We start from the raw sequence: 13,804 nt of genomic DNA on the forward strand, positions 1-13,804 counted from the left end.
TGACTGTGGGCAAGTCACTTCACTTCTCTGTGCCTCAGTTACCTCATCTGTAAAATGGGGATTAAGACTGTGACCCTCACGTGGGACAACTTATTACCCTGTATCCACCCCAGCACTTAGAACAGTGCTCTGCACCTAGTAAGCGCTTAACAAATACCAACATTATTATTATTATTAATTTATAGATGAGGAAACTGAGAACCAGAATGGTTAAGTCATAATCCTGAGGTCGTCATTCAGCAGATTAGGGCCAATCTGGTTTGAAAACCCAGGCCACCTGATTCCCGGCCCTGTGTTCTTTCCCCTAGGCCACAATAAACCAGTGCTCCCTAATTCAGCGGCTTTATTGTCTTGCATCAGGGATAGAATCTCACCATCCTTGACTACGAAAGGTCAGTGATGTGGGCAAATTGGCCGTCACCGCAAGTCCAGGTCTAACCCCAGTCGTAGTCACTCCAGAATCTTACGTATCGGGCAAAATACAATGTCATTTAGGAGGATGAAATAAGTGATCGTTGTGTGCCTAGACACGAAAGGTTCTGTAGACTGAGCGTGGAGATGGAGCTGGGGGGAGATGCAGCCGGACCAGGGTGTTTCAGATTAGAGCTGGGGGCTCAGCACAGATCCTTTATCCGATAGCCAATGTCCCAGGTAGAAAGTGCTGCATTAGCCCCGACTCATCGTATGGAAGCTCTCCAAGCGGTTCAAGGTGAGGCAGCCACTCACATTTGCCCGCTGCATTCTCTCCTTTCAATTTCCATCAGAGGCAGACAGTGAGACTAAACCTGTAGGATTGTATTGTTTTAATAGGAAAACAAAGGTGCCACTTCCTACCTTGATTTCTGTCCTTGTTGTTGGGAGAGAGCTGATGTTCTATATTGGACCACCTAAAGAATTCTTCCCCCAACTCTCCCCATCAAGAATTTGTCCCACAGGGGCTGAGCAGCAACTGGATGGTCTAGGTGCCTTAAAATTCAGATTAAAGGGCAACTGACCGAGTATTCTCTTTCAGGAACAGCACACCTGGTAGAGCACTGAATATCAGTGCTCACACCTTGCTGACTCATTTTCAAATCCCTGACCAAAAGGCAGTTCTGACTTCTCCACAAACTTCGGATCTGCTAATTGATCGATGGCATTTATTGAGACCTTACTGTGTGCAGAGCGTTGTACTCGGTGGTTGGGAAATTACAATACAAAACAGCTGGTAGACACATTCCCTGCCCCCAGGAAACTCACAGAATCCTTCTAAATCAATGGACGAATGAATGAACCCCAGTTCATTCTTAGCACCCCAGGTGTGATTTATGAATGTATATCCACCCTTAATCATGCACTCAACTATTTATTCTGTTCTTTTATAACAACAACAGGAAGAAGAACTCTGGTATTTGTTAAGTGCTGTTAAGTGTGTCAGGCACTGTACTGGCACTGGTACAAGAAAATTGGGTTGGACACAGTCCCTGTCCCACATGGGGCTCACAGTCTTGATCCCCATTTTACAGATGAGGAAACTGAGGCAGAGAGAAGTGAAGTGACTTGCCCAAGGTCACACAGACAAGGGACAAAGCCAGCATTAGAACCGACGACTTTGTGATTCCCAGGCCCGTGCTCTATCCACTACACCATGCTGCTTCCCTGACGTATTCACTCTGCTCTCTGTTAGAACCGTGTTCTTCCTCCTGCTCCCATCATCTGTAAATTGTTTCCTTCCCCCCTATTAGATTGTAAACTTCCTGTGGGCAGGAGATTTTTTTTCAATCTTTGTTTCAGTTATACTCTCCCAAGCACTTAATACAGTTCTCTGTATTCAGGAGACACTCGGTAAATATCAAGGATGGTTGATTTTTCAACTGTCTTCTTTGGAAATTTCCTTCCACAGTTTTGTGGGAGCTGGGGCAGAGAGGATAAATCACATACAAACTTCAGTTTCAGAAATTCTGTTGCTGGCAAGGACTCTGTTCCTGAAGTTGGATTTTCCAATGTCATCCTAAAACAACTCAGGAAGACTCATATTTTGTTTTCTCAGAGTCTCTTAGTGGACAATGAATTCTTTGATGATGAAATCTCCCTATTCTTCAGATATTTTAGCCTCGTGATTTTTCATCGGCGGTGAAAAACAGAACCTCTATGATCTTTTGAAAAGCATTTCAGAATCTGCATTTTTCACGTCAGTCCAATCCTAATAATAATGGTAATTGTGGTATTTGTTAATTGCTTATTATGTGCCACATACTGTACTAAGCACTGGGATAGATACAAGATAATCAGGACTCACACAATCATTAAGACAAACAGCATGGCTTAGTGGAAAGAGCACAGGCTTGGGAGTCAGAGGTCGTGGGTTCTAATCCTGGCGCCCCCAATGGTCTGCTGTGTGACTTTGGGCCAGTCATTTAACTTCTCTGTGCCTCAGTTACCTCATTTGTAAAATGGGGATTAGGACTGTGAGCCTCATGTGGGACAACCTGTTAACCTTGTACCTATCTCAGCTCTCAGAACAGTGCTTGGCACATAGTAAGCGCTTAACAAATGCCATTATCACTTTCATTACTATTATTGAGGAGAATTAGATGCTAGAAAAGCAGTTTGACCTAGTGGAAAGATCACTGATTCAAAGTTAGAGGACCTAAATTCTAATCTTGGCTCTGCCACTTTCATTCATTCATTCAATCATATTTATTGAGCGCTTACTCCAGAACAACTTTCCTGTTGTATGACCTGGAACAACAATCACCTATTCTGTGCCTCAATTTCCATATCTGTAAAATGGAAATTCAATATTCATTCATTCCATCATATATATTGAGCGCTTACTGTGTGCAGAGCTCTGTACTACGTGCTTGGAAAATACAATTCAGCCACAAATAGAGAAAATCCCTGCCCACAACGGGCTCATAGTCTATCCCTCCTTCCAGAGGCTGTGCCTGATCTGATTATCGTGTACTCCAGTGTTTAGTATTTCCCTTAGCGGTTGGCAAGCACTTAACACATACCATTGTCATATCGCAGTGCAGCCCCGTAATACTCAATAGCAATAGCCTGAAAAAACAGAGAGGGAATTGTTGTCATATGGTTTTACCCTCTGCTGTTTGTCTTGATTGACAGCTGGTGCCCAGAGGTGCTGGCAACTGTGATCTCTCTGTCCACCCTCAAACCCCCCTCAGATAGAGGCTGAGTGCTCCAGTGAAGAAGTAGGGGGTTCAAAGGAAGAGGGGTGAAAGGAGACGGCTCCCGGGGGGAGATCTGGCAAAACCGAAAACTTGCTCTTTCAGTTGGGTTTGGGAGTTGGCCATGGGGGAGACCAGGAGATGGGGCTATTAAATGCAAAAAAAATTCATTCATTCAATCGTATTTACTGAGCACTTACCATGTGCAGAGCACTGTACTAAGTGCTTAGAATGTATAATTCGGCAACAGATAGAGACAATCCCTGTCCAACAACGGGCTCACAGTCTAAACGATCTTAATTTTGTTTACCCAGCACCCTCCCCTTAGGTGGCTGTCATTTGATTGTTCAACATCATACAGGTTTAGGAGGCACAAACCCAGAATTTTCTCTACAATAAAACTCCTTCCAGAAAATTCAATACCCTGGGCAGATAGCCAGGGTCTGACCATTCTAAAATGGACATTAAAGAATACGGCCAGCACAATCACAGTGAAACGCTCAGCGCTGGAGCATCAGTCCGTACTGGTTACATAGCAATCTGGCAGTTACGTAGCGATCTGGCACTTGGTATACTCTGCAGAGGGCCAGCAATCCTGACTTGAATTTCAGCATGGCTCATTGGAAAAGAGCCTGGGCTTCGGAGTCAGAGGTCATGAGTTCGACTTCCGGCTCTGCCACTTGTCAGCTGTGTGACTGTGGGCAAGTCACTTCACTTCTCTGTGCCTCAGTTACCTCATCTGTAAAATGGGGGTTAACTGTGAGCCTCACGTGGGACAACCTGATTACCCTGTATCTCCCCCAGCGCTTAGAACGGTGCTCGGCACATAGTAAGCGCTTAACAAATACCAACATTATTAAGCCTAAGCTCCCAAGGTCACATGGAGGGTAATATTCCCTTATGATAATCTTTACGTTTCCTGAGCCTGCCTTTCCCATTACACTGTAAGCTCCTTGAGGACAGGGAACATGTCCACTTCTTTTATTGTACTTTCTCAGTGGTTTGGTACAATAAATGGTACAAAAGAAATGCCATTATCTCTGCTAGTATTATAACTACTCCTGCTACTGCTAATTAATAATAATGATAATAGTAATACTATTTTCAGTATTTAAGCGCTTACTATTTGTCCAGCACTGTCCTTATTTTAACTCTGCTTGACCTCTTTAAGGCACTTTCTATCATGGTCGGTTTGTTCTTTGGTCAGCAGGCAGTATCGGCATTTCTGGTTTGTGATCGATATAGTAGGGGTATTTATTAAGCACTTAATATATACTAAATCCTAGGGTAGATGCCGGGAAATCAGAGAAGGTCAAACCTGGTAGCTGGCCCTCGTGGGGTTTCCTGTGGGATGCACAATCTAAAGGATAGGGTGAGGGGGTTCCTTAGCCTCTTTTACAGGTGAGGAAACTGAGGCTCAGAGAGGTTAATGTGTTCGTGCAGTCACACAGCAGGCTGGGGGCAGAGCTGGTATTAGAACCTGGGTCTCCAGAATCCCGTTCTTGGATCCTTTCCACTAAACTACTCTGCCTCTCTATTCACTGTGGATGAAACCTCAGCTGAAAAATCCCCCTCTAGGAAACTGTGTCCCGACCTGCCATTCTAGAGAGGGGACAATTCATAATGATGGTGTTTTTTTCTGGTTTTTATTTAATGTAAACCGGGAAAGCACACAGCAATCTGTAAATGTCAATTAAAGAGCCTCCAAGCCTCTTGGTGAAGGATTACTGTGTCCGTGCTTCTCACGCAGAAAAGGAGACTCTTGTTATTAATTTGCTTGCCCACCTGTGTTTATTATTTCTACCTATTTTCACACTCTTTTAACCACTGTCTATTCATTAATTCACATCTGCTTGCCTCTCTTGTTAGACTGTAGACTCCCGCAGGTCAAGGATTATCCTCCTCTGTGTTCCCCCAAGCCTCACACAGTGTTCTGCCCAGAGTAGATGCTCAATCAGTCATACTGAAGATGAAAGTGATGGTATCGATAATGATGATGATGGTGATGATGGAGAAGTGGGGGTAGAAATATGCAAATGAAAATCTGAAGAAAAAAAGCCTTGATGAATTACACAACAGCCTCCAAGTCGACCCATGCCAGCGGTAGTAGGTCGGTAAATATTCCTGGTTTCTGAGGATTATTGCTTTGATGGTGGTTTCACCTCATTTGACTGACCCTCCACTACCTTTTTATAGTCCTAGAGTCTATCCCTATGCCTTTACACACCCATTCTATACCTGCATTTTGCCACCACCCTCCCTGGAATATTTATTCATTCAATCAAATTTATTGAGTGCTTCCTGACTGCAAAACACTGTACTAAGAGCTTGGGAAAGTACAATACAAGAATAAACAGGGACATTCCCTGCCCACACGAGCTTATGGTCTAGATGGGAGGGACATCAATGCAAACAAATGAAATTACAGATATGTGAATAAGTGCTGTGCTGTGGGGCTGGGAGAGGGGGAGAGCAAAGGGAGCAAGGCAGGGTGACGCAGAAGGGAGTGGGAGATGAGAAAAAGTGGAGCTTAGTATGGGAAGGCCTCTTGGAAGAGGTGTGCCTTCAATAAGGCTTTGAAGAAAGGGAGAGTAATTGTCAGTTGGATTTGAGGAGGGACGACGTTCTAGGGCGGAGGCAGGATATGAGCTAGGGGTCGGTGGTGAGACAGGAGAGATCGAGGCACAGTGAGAAGGTTAGCACAAGAAGAGCAAAGTATGCGGACTGGGTTGTAGAAGGAGAAAAGTGAGGTGAGATAGGAGGGGGCAGGGTGATGGAGTGCTCTAAAGCCAGTGATGAGGCGTTTTTGTTTGATAAGGAGGTAGATGGGCAACCACTCAGGAATATCTGAACTCAAGAATCCTGGGATCTCCCACTCATCCATTGCTGCCACATTCCAGTGGGTAACAATTCCCCAGAGACTCTTTACCGTTTAAATCAGTCCTTCAATCAACTGATAGTATTTATCGAGCACCTACTGTATACACAGTGCGGCACCCAAGAGCTTGGGAGCATAGAGTCGTAGAAAAGTCACATTTTCTACCATCGAGTAGCTTACAGAGGCAAGGGGAAGACTGACAGAGACAAGCCATCCACAGATACTAAAGCTCTTGATAGCAGAGTGCTGAAGGATAAATAAGTAAATGAGTGAAAAGTGATACGTTTAGAATAATTCTAAGCGCGGAGGACAGTTGTTGGATGGATGGGAGCCGGAAAGAGGCTGCTTAATTGGGGAAGGCTTCCTGGAGAAGGAGAGATTTCAGGGGGGTTGGAAGATGGAGAGAGCTTCCACTTTGCATATTTGGAAAAGAAAGAGTTCCAAGTAGTAGAAAAGGTGCAAGCAAGGAGGCTTGGCATGCCCCCTTCACCTTCATCTTAGCCAAGTGCCCCAGAGCAGACAATTCGGCCCCAGGTTTCCGATATCTAGTTTCCAAGCCTACTAATGTTTGTTCTCTGCTTCTCCCCTCGTTCTCTTACCATCCTTGCAGTTTTTCTGCACTCTTCACCTGCTATTCCCTTAGGAGAAGCAGCGTGGCTCAGTGGAAAGAGCCTGGGCTTGGAAGTCAGGGGTCATGGGTTCGAATCCCAGATCTGCCACTTGTCAGCTGTGTGACTGTGGGCAAGTCACTTCACTTCTCTGGGCCTCAGTTCCCTCATCTGTAAAATGGGGATTAAGACTGTGAGCCTCATGTGGGACAACCTGATTACCCTGTATCTACCCCAGCGCTTAGAAGAGTGCTCTGCACATAGTAAGTGCTTAACAAATACCAACATTATTATTATTCCCCAATTAGCTCTACATTCCTCCCAAGTCAACTTTATATCTGTAGCTCACTCCTGACTCACTTCTCTCCACCCTCCTGTTTCTCTTATCCTCTTGGCTTGGAACTCCCTCCATCCTAAATCATTCATTCATTAATTCATTCCATTGCATTTATTAACCATTTACTGAGTGCAGACCGCTGTTCTAAGCACTTAATGATGGTATTTGTTATGTGTTTACTATGTGCCAGGCACTGTACTAAGCACTGAGGTGGATACAGGCAAATCAGGTTAGACATAGTCCCTGTCCCACATGGGGTTCGCTGTCTCAATCCCCATTTTACAGATGAGGTAACTGAGGCATAGAGAAATGAAGTAACTTGCCCAAGGTCAAACAGCAGATAAGTGACAGATCCAGGATTAGAACTCATAGCCTCATAACTCCCAGGCCCGTGCTCTATCCACTGCACCATGCTGCTGCTCATATAATTTCATCATATAAATCCATCAACCAAGTCTAGCACCAAAGTTCTTATTTCTGCCAGTCGGTTCCATGACCGATTGGTGTGTTTTGCCCTTTGAAAGGGAAATCAACCAGTGGTATTTATTGAGCACTCACTATGTTCAGTACACTGTACTAAGCACTTGGGAGAGTACAATATAACATAATTAGCAGGCACATTCCCCGGCTATAATGACCTTACAGTCTAGAGTCTATAATGACTATAATGACCTTATAGTCTAGAGGACTGTTAATCAGGTGAAATCCTTCAAGACGATTCACTAAATGAGTGAATTGAATTCATTCATTCATTCGATCATATTTATTGAGCACTTAGTGTGTGCAGAGCCTTGTACTAAGCATTTGGAAAGTACAATTCAGCAACAAATAGAGACAATCCCTGCCTACAATGGGCTCACAGTCTAGAGTGGGGAGACAGAAAAACAAGTAAACAGATATCAATGGCATCAGTATAAACAAATAGACTAATAGGTATGTATGCACCTCAGAACAAGTAAAACAGGCATTAATATAAATAGAGTTATAGATAGGTACATATGTACACACGTGCTGTGGGCGGGGGGGCAGGGTGGTAGAGCAAAGGGAGAGAGTCAGGGTGATGTGGAGGGGGACTGAGGAAGAGGGGGACTTAGTCTGGGAAGGCCTCCTGGAGGAGATGAGCCTTCAGCAGGGCTTTTAAGGGGGGAAGAGAGTTTGTTTGGAGGATTTGAGGAGGAAGGGCATTCCAGGCCAGAGGTAGGACACGGGCCAGGGGTCGAAGGCGAGACAGGTGAGAACGAGAACAGTGAGAAGGTTGAGCACCAGAGGTGTGGAGTGTATGGGTTGGGACGTAGAAGGAGAGAAGGCAGGTGATATAGGAGGGGGCAAAGTGATAGAGAGCTGTGAAGTCAGGAGTGAGGAGTTTTTGCTTGCTACAGAGGTCGATAGGCAACCACTGGAGATTTTTGAGGCGGCGGGTGACATGCCCAGAACATTTCTGTAGAAAGATAATCCGGACAGCAGAGTGAAGTATAGACTCAAGTGGGGAAAGACAGAAGGTTTGGAGATCAGAAGGGATGCTGATGCAATAATCCAGTCGGGATTTGATGAGTGATTGTACTAACAAGGTAGCGGTGTGGATGGGGAGAAAAGGCGGATCTTGGCAATGTTGTGAAGGTGAGACCGGCAGGTTTTGGTGATGGATCGGATGTATGGGGTGAATGTGAAAACAGAGTCAAGGATGACACCAAGGTTGGGGACTTGTGAGACGGGAAGGATGGTAGTTCCGTCTACAGTGTAATTATCTTCCTGCTTTCAGTTACAAAGTTGTCCAGTGTGGCCTAGTGGATAGAGTAGGGGCATGGGGGTCAGAAAGACCTGAGTTCTAATCCTGGCTCTGCCACTTGTCTGCTGTGTACTTGGGCAAGTCACTTCATTTCTCTGTGTCTCAGTTACCTCATCTACGAAAAGGGGATTAAGACTGTGAGCTCCATGTGGGATAGGGACTGTGTCCAACTTGATTAGATTGTATCTACTCCAGTGCTAAGAACAGTACTTAACACGTAGTAAGTGCTTAAGTGATATTGTTATTATTATTATTATTATTCAGACCAGGAGGTGGTGCCAGGCAAGAGAGAGGTGACCCTTTCCTCTGGAGCTGACCCCAGTGGCAGGGGCGGGGGGGATGGAGTCTGTCTGGGGACTCATACTGTTTTATCTGCCAAAGCAGGGATCAGGCGTAAACTGAAGTGTCTCTGTTCCGGCTCTTCAGCAGGGATCAGACCCACCTGGGACATTTCCCTCTTTATCCCCTGGCTCCTGGGACTGCCCACCCTCCACAGGACAGAAGTCATTCTGACAGGGGTAGGGAGGATGGAGCAGCTGGAAGAGGCAGCGTGGCTTCGGGCTAGATCATGGGCCTGGGAGTCAGAGGACCTGAGTTCTAATCCCAGCTCCACCATATGTCTGCTGTGTCACCTTGGGCAAGGCACTCAGCTTCACTCTGCCTTAGTTGCCTCATCCGTAAAATGGAGATTGAGACTGTGAACCTCACTGGGAGAGGGACCGTGTCCAACCTGATTACCTTGTATCTACCCCAGGGTTTAGAACAATGGCTGATATACAGTAAGTGCTTAACTAGTGCCAAAATAATAATAATAGTAATAATTACTATTTTTATTATCTGGAGAGCAGATCATCTATTGGAGATGTGCCCGCACATGGGCTTACAGGCCGGCATCAGATTGCATCACATGACTGGCAGATGTTGATCACTGGGGAGGCGGTGCCATGTTGGGTCATTGTTCAACCCCTTTACTAGGGATTGGTAGATTGGTTTGGATATCCAGACAAATTTTTAATTCAAAAACATACATTTTATGCAAATTAATCTCTATCATGGCCCCTGCCCATCTTCAACTCTTACCTTGTGGATTGATTCAATTTATTTTGTTGTAAATAGCTTTATGGCTGTCTTTCCTATTACAGTGCAAACTCCTGGGCAGGGGATGTGTCACTTCTTTGTTTTCTACTTACCAAGCATTTAACCCAGTGCACTGCCCCGAGACATGCAATAAATGCTATTACAACTACCAATTGGATTAACAAATTTCAGGGCTGGGTGATCCAGAGGGTGTACTGATCTAATCTAATGGGGGGTGTACTGAGTGCTAAGCATTGTACTAAGTGCTTGGAAGAAGAAAACAGGAGCAAGATCCATGTTCCCCGTATTCAAGCAAATTGCAATTTAATGGAAGAAAAATGTTTTCATGGTAAAAATATCTGTTCTGGCAGCCGAGTTCCCGAGTGAGAGTCAGACTACTGACTTAGGTCCTCCACGGTTGCTAATTATCACTGCAGAACATGGGATAAGCCCATTGGCAGAGTTAAGAGTTCATTACGGGAGTTTAAGTACATCCATTTATTTAGGTTTACCTTAAAGACCTTTCTACAGTCACCTTCATTGCATTTTGAAATAGAGTCCCTAAGGCAATTAGGAAAAAAATACCTCTTCCAGGAATACTCTGCCTCTCTCATCTTCATATTTATTCAGCACTTCCTTATCTGCTAAGCACTGTGCTAAACATTGAGGTGGATACAAGTCACCTGTCCCAAACAGGGCTCACGAGCTGGGGACAGCAAGCACTTGATCTTCATTTTGCAGGAAAGAAAAGTGAGGCATAGGTCGATTTAAGTGACTTGCCCAAGTTCTGAGAGTAGGCCAGTGGAAGGAGTGGGATTAGAACCCAGGTCTCTTGACCCCAGTCCCTTTCCTCTAAGCCACACTGAGTGCCCAGAATACTAAATGTAAATATATCATGTGGTCTCACCTCCTTCCTCCTTTAAGGACAAGATTCAGCCAACTGGAAATGAGTCACAGAGATTGAAATAAGAGCCACTGGAAGTATTGTACTCTGTTTCGGTCAATGATATGTACTGAGCGCCCGCTGCGTGGCAGGACACTGCTCCAACTGCTGGGGTTCTTGTACTTCTTGGTGTGTTTAACCCAGAAGAGCTTTCCTGTGGCCAGTGTGATTCTGAACTTTAATGACATCGCTCGGTACCAAAGCAGCGTTGATCAAATCCCAGCTTCTCTGGGCATCTCTACTGTCTGTGACCTCAGACAAGTCACTTAACTTCTCTGTGCCTCAGTTACTTCATCTGTAGAATGAGCCTGTGAGCCTCAGTTGGGACAGAGACTGTGTCTAACCTGATTACCTTGTATCTACCCCAGTGCTTAGAACATTGCTTGGCACATAGTAAGCGTTTAACAAATATCACAACTTTTTTTTTATTATTGAATGTGGGCGGGAGGCGGAGGGGGGTTAATCTTAGGAAAGAGCAGGAGAGATATTTTAAAGTCCCTGGAAAAATGCAGCTCTGAGAAAGCAGCAGGAGCAGGGATGGCTGAGAGTCCAAGCCACATTGAACAGGCATGTGGCTATTAGAAACCATAAAGAGGAAGCTTTGAGGCAATCGCCAAAACAGGAGGCAGAATTGAAAATGGCCCTGGGCACTGCAAAGATCAAGAGCTTTGTCCTGACCCAATAAGATCAGGCTGTGTGCTTAGCAGAGAAGGGGCTGCCCATTGCTCTTCTATCTCTTAATAATAATAATGATTCATTCATTCAATAGTATTTATTGAGCGCTTACTATGTGCAGAGCACTGTACTAAGCGCTTGGAATGTACAAATTGGTAACGGATAGAGACAGTCCCTGCCCTTTGACGGGCTTACAGTCTAATCGGGGTAATGATAATACTAATGGTATTTGTTAAGTGCTTACTATGTGCCAACCACTGTTCTAAGCACCGGGAGAGGCACCAGGTAATCAGTTTGGACAAAGTCCCTGTCCCACATGGGACTCACAGCCTCGGTAGGAGGCAGTTGGATTTGATCCCCATTTTGCAGATGAGGAAACTGAGGCACAGAGAAGTTAAGTGATGTGCCCAAAGTCACACAGCAGGTAGGTGGGGAAGCTGGGATTAGAACCCAGGTCCTCTGACTCCTAGACCTGTGCTCTTTCCATTAGGCCAGGCTGCTCGTCGACAAGGGGGAAATCTCTGGATCACGGATCTCACTTTCATATACACACAACTCACCCCTCCACACACACAAACACACGACCCTCACTTCACAGACACCTTTGTCCTCAAACCTCTGATCTGATCTGCTTAGCTGCTGTTTTTCCCCTCCACACCCCATGAGGGACTTAATGCCCAGGTAGAGCAGAAAATGTGCACTAAGACATTGTATAATTGTTCTATGCTTGGCATTTCCTTGGTAGAATACAGTCAATATTGTCACAGTGCAGGTCGTTTGAACAATGCATTAAGTGGAATTTTGTCACAGGAATTCAGGGTAAAACATGTTACGGCCACATGACTGCAGCTACTATTTATTGACCAGGCTCCCTCTGGGCGGTAGGTGTTTGTGTGTGTGGTTGGAGGGAGGGGCGTGAGGCGAAGTCTGAAAAGTTGCCCTAAAAATGGCTGCCCTAGATATGGTTAGAGAATTAGTCTTCTGCTTATCTGCGGGGGAGCGACATCATCTTCAGTACCATCATTATCACCACCAACACCTTCATCACCACCATCATTTTACTCAATTTTTCAGTAATGAAGCAGCATGGTTCAGTGGAAAGAGGGCGGGCTTGGGAGTCACAGCATGTGGGTTCTAATCACGACTCCAGCACTTGTCTGCTGTATGACCTTAGGTAAGCCACTTAACTTTTCTGTGTCTCAGTTACCTCATCTGTAAAATGGGGGTTAAGACTGTGAGCCCCACATGGGACAACTTGATTACCTTGTCCTTTGCTGTCGAATCGTCTCCGACCCATGACGACTCCACGGACACATCTCTCCCGGAACGCCCCGATTCCATCTGCAATCGTTCCGGTAGTGTATCCGTAGAGTTTTCTTCGTAAAAATAGGGAAGAGGTTTACCATTGCCTCCTTCCATGGAGTAAACTTGAGTCTCCACCCTTGACTCTCTTCCAACCTGCTGCTGCCCAGCACAGGTGGGTTTTGACTTGTAGCAGATGGCCTTCCACTCACTAGCCACGGCCCAAGCTAGGAATGGAATGGACAGGCCTCCGCTTGACTCTCCCTCCCTTAGTCAAGACTGGTAAAGTACTGGAAACCCTCCAGATATGACCCTGAGAGGGGACTGAATGCTTGGGCAAGTCCAATAGAACAGAGTCTGTCCTCAAGAAACTTACAATATAATAGGGAGCTTAAAATCTAGTAGAATGTAAGGTCCTTGAGGGGAGGTAAGTGTGCACCTTTCTTCTGTTGTCCTTTCCCAAGCATTTAGAAGAGCATTTCACACTCCTTGAGTCTAATAAATACCATTTTTTGGAGGATTGGACAGAGCAGACATTCTGCTCAGAGCCATGCGGTTTTCTAACAGGACAAACATGAAAAAACCATGAAATTATGGTTTTCCAAGCGCACAGCAATAGAATGGGAGAGTCAGGTACCTTCGTTACTTAATAACAATGATAATTTTGGTATTTGTTAAGTGCTTACTATGTGCCGAGCACTGTTCTAAGTGCTGGGTAGATACAAGGTAATTAGGTTGACCCACGTGGTGCTCACTGTCTTAATCCCCATTTTACAGATGAGGTAACTGAGGCACGGAGAAGTTAAGTAACTTGCCCAACGTCACACAGCTAAGTGGCAGAGCTGGGATTAGAACCCCTGACCTCCGACTCCCAAGCGCGTGCTCTTTCCACTGAGCCACATGCTTGAGAGTGCTTGGTTTAAAACAAATGGAAGCAAATCCTTCTTCACCCAGGGCATGGGAAGCACGTGCAATCTATGACCATAGGAAAACATACCAGTAGATTCAAGAGGGTTGAGAGAGATCAA

The 13,804-nt window shown here is 45.3% G+C and overlaps 1 long non-coding RNA gene and 1 other non-coding gene across 2 annotated transcripts in view; one reads left to right on the forward strand and one right to left on the reverse strand.

The window, feature by feature from the left end:
* The first annotated feature begins 307 nt into the window (after positions 1-307).
* The window catches only part of LOC114812022, a 67,413-nt gene continuing 53,916 nt past the window's right edge, over positions 308-13,804 (forward strand). The window contains exons 1-2 of the long non-coding RNA XR_005660031.1: positions 308-392; positions 5,040-5,280. This is a non-coding gene — a long non-coding RNA (uncharacterized LOC114812022). The remainder of the gene's footprint in view (positions 393-5,039; positions 5,281-13,804) is intronic.
* LOC114812433 lies at positions 12,962-13,099 on the reverse strand. Its single transcript, XR_003760086.1, has one exon. It is a non-coding gene; the product is annotated as a small nucleolar RNA SNORA7 (small nucleolar RNA).

This window comes from Ornithorhynchus anatinus, chromosome 5 (genome assembly GCF_004115215.2).
Source record: "Ornithorhynchus anatinus isolate Pmale09 chromosome 5, mOrnAna1.pri.v4, whole genome shotgun sequence".
In the NCBI taxonomy this organism is placed as follows: Eukaryota; Metazoa; Chordata; class Mammalia; order Monotremata; family Ornithorhynchidae; genus Ornithorhynchus; species Ornithorhynchus anatinus.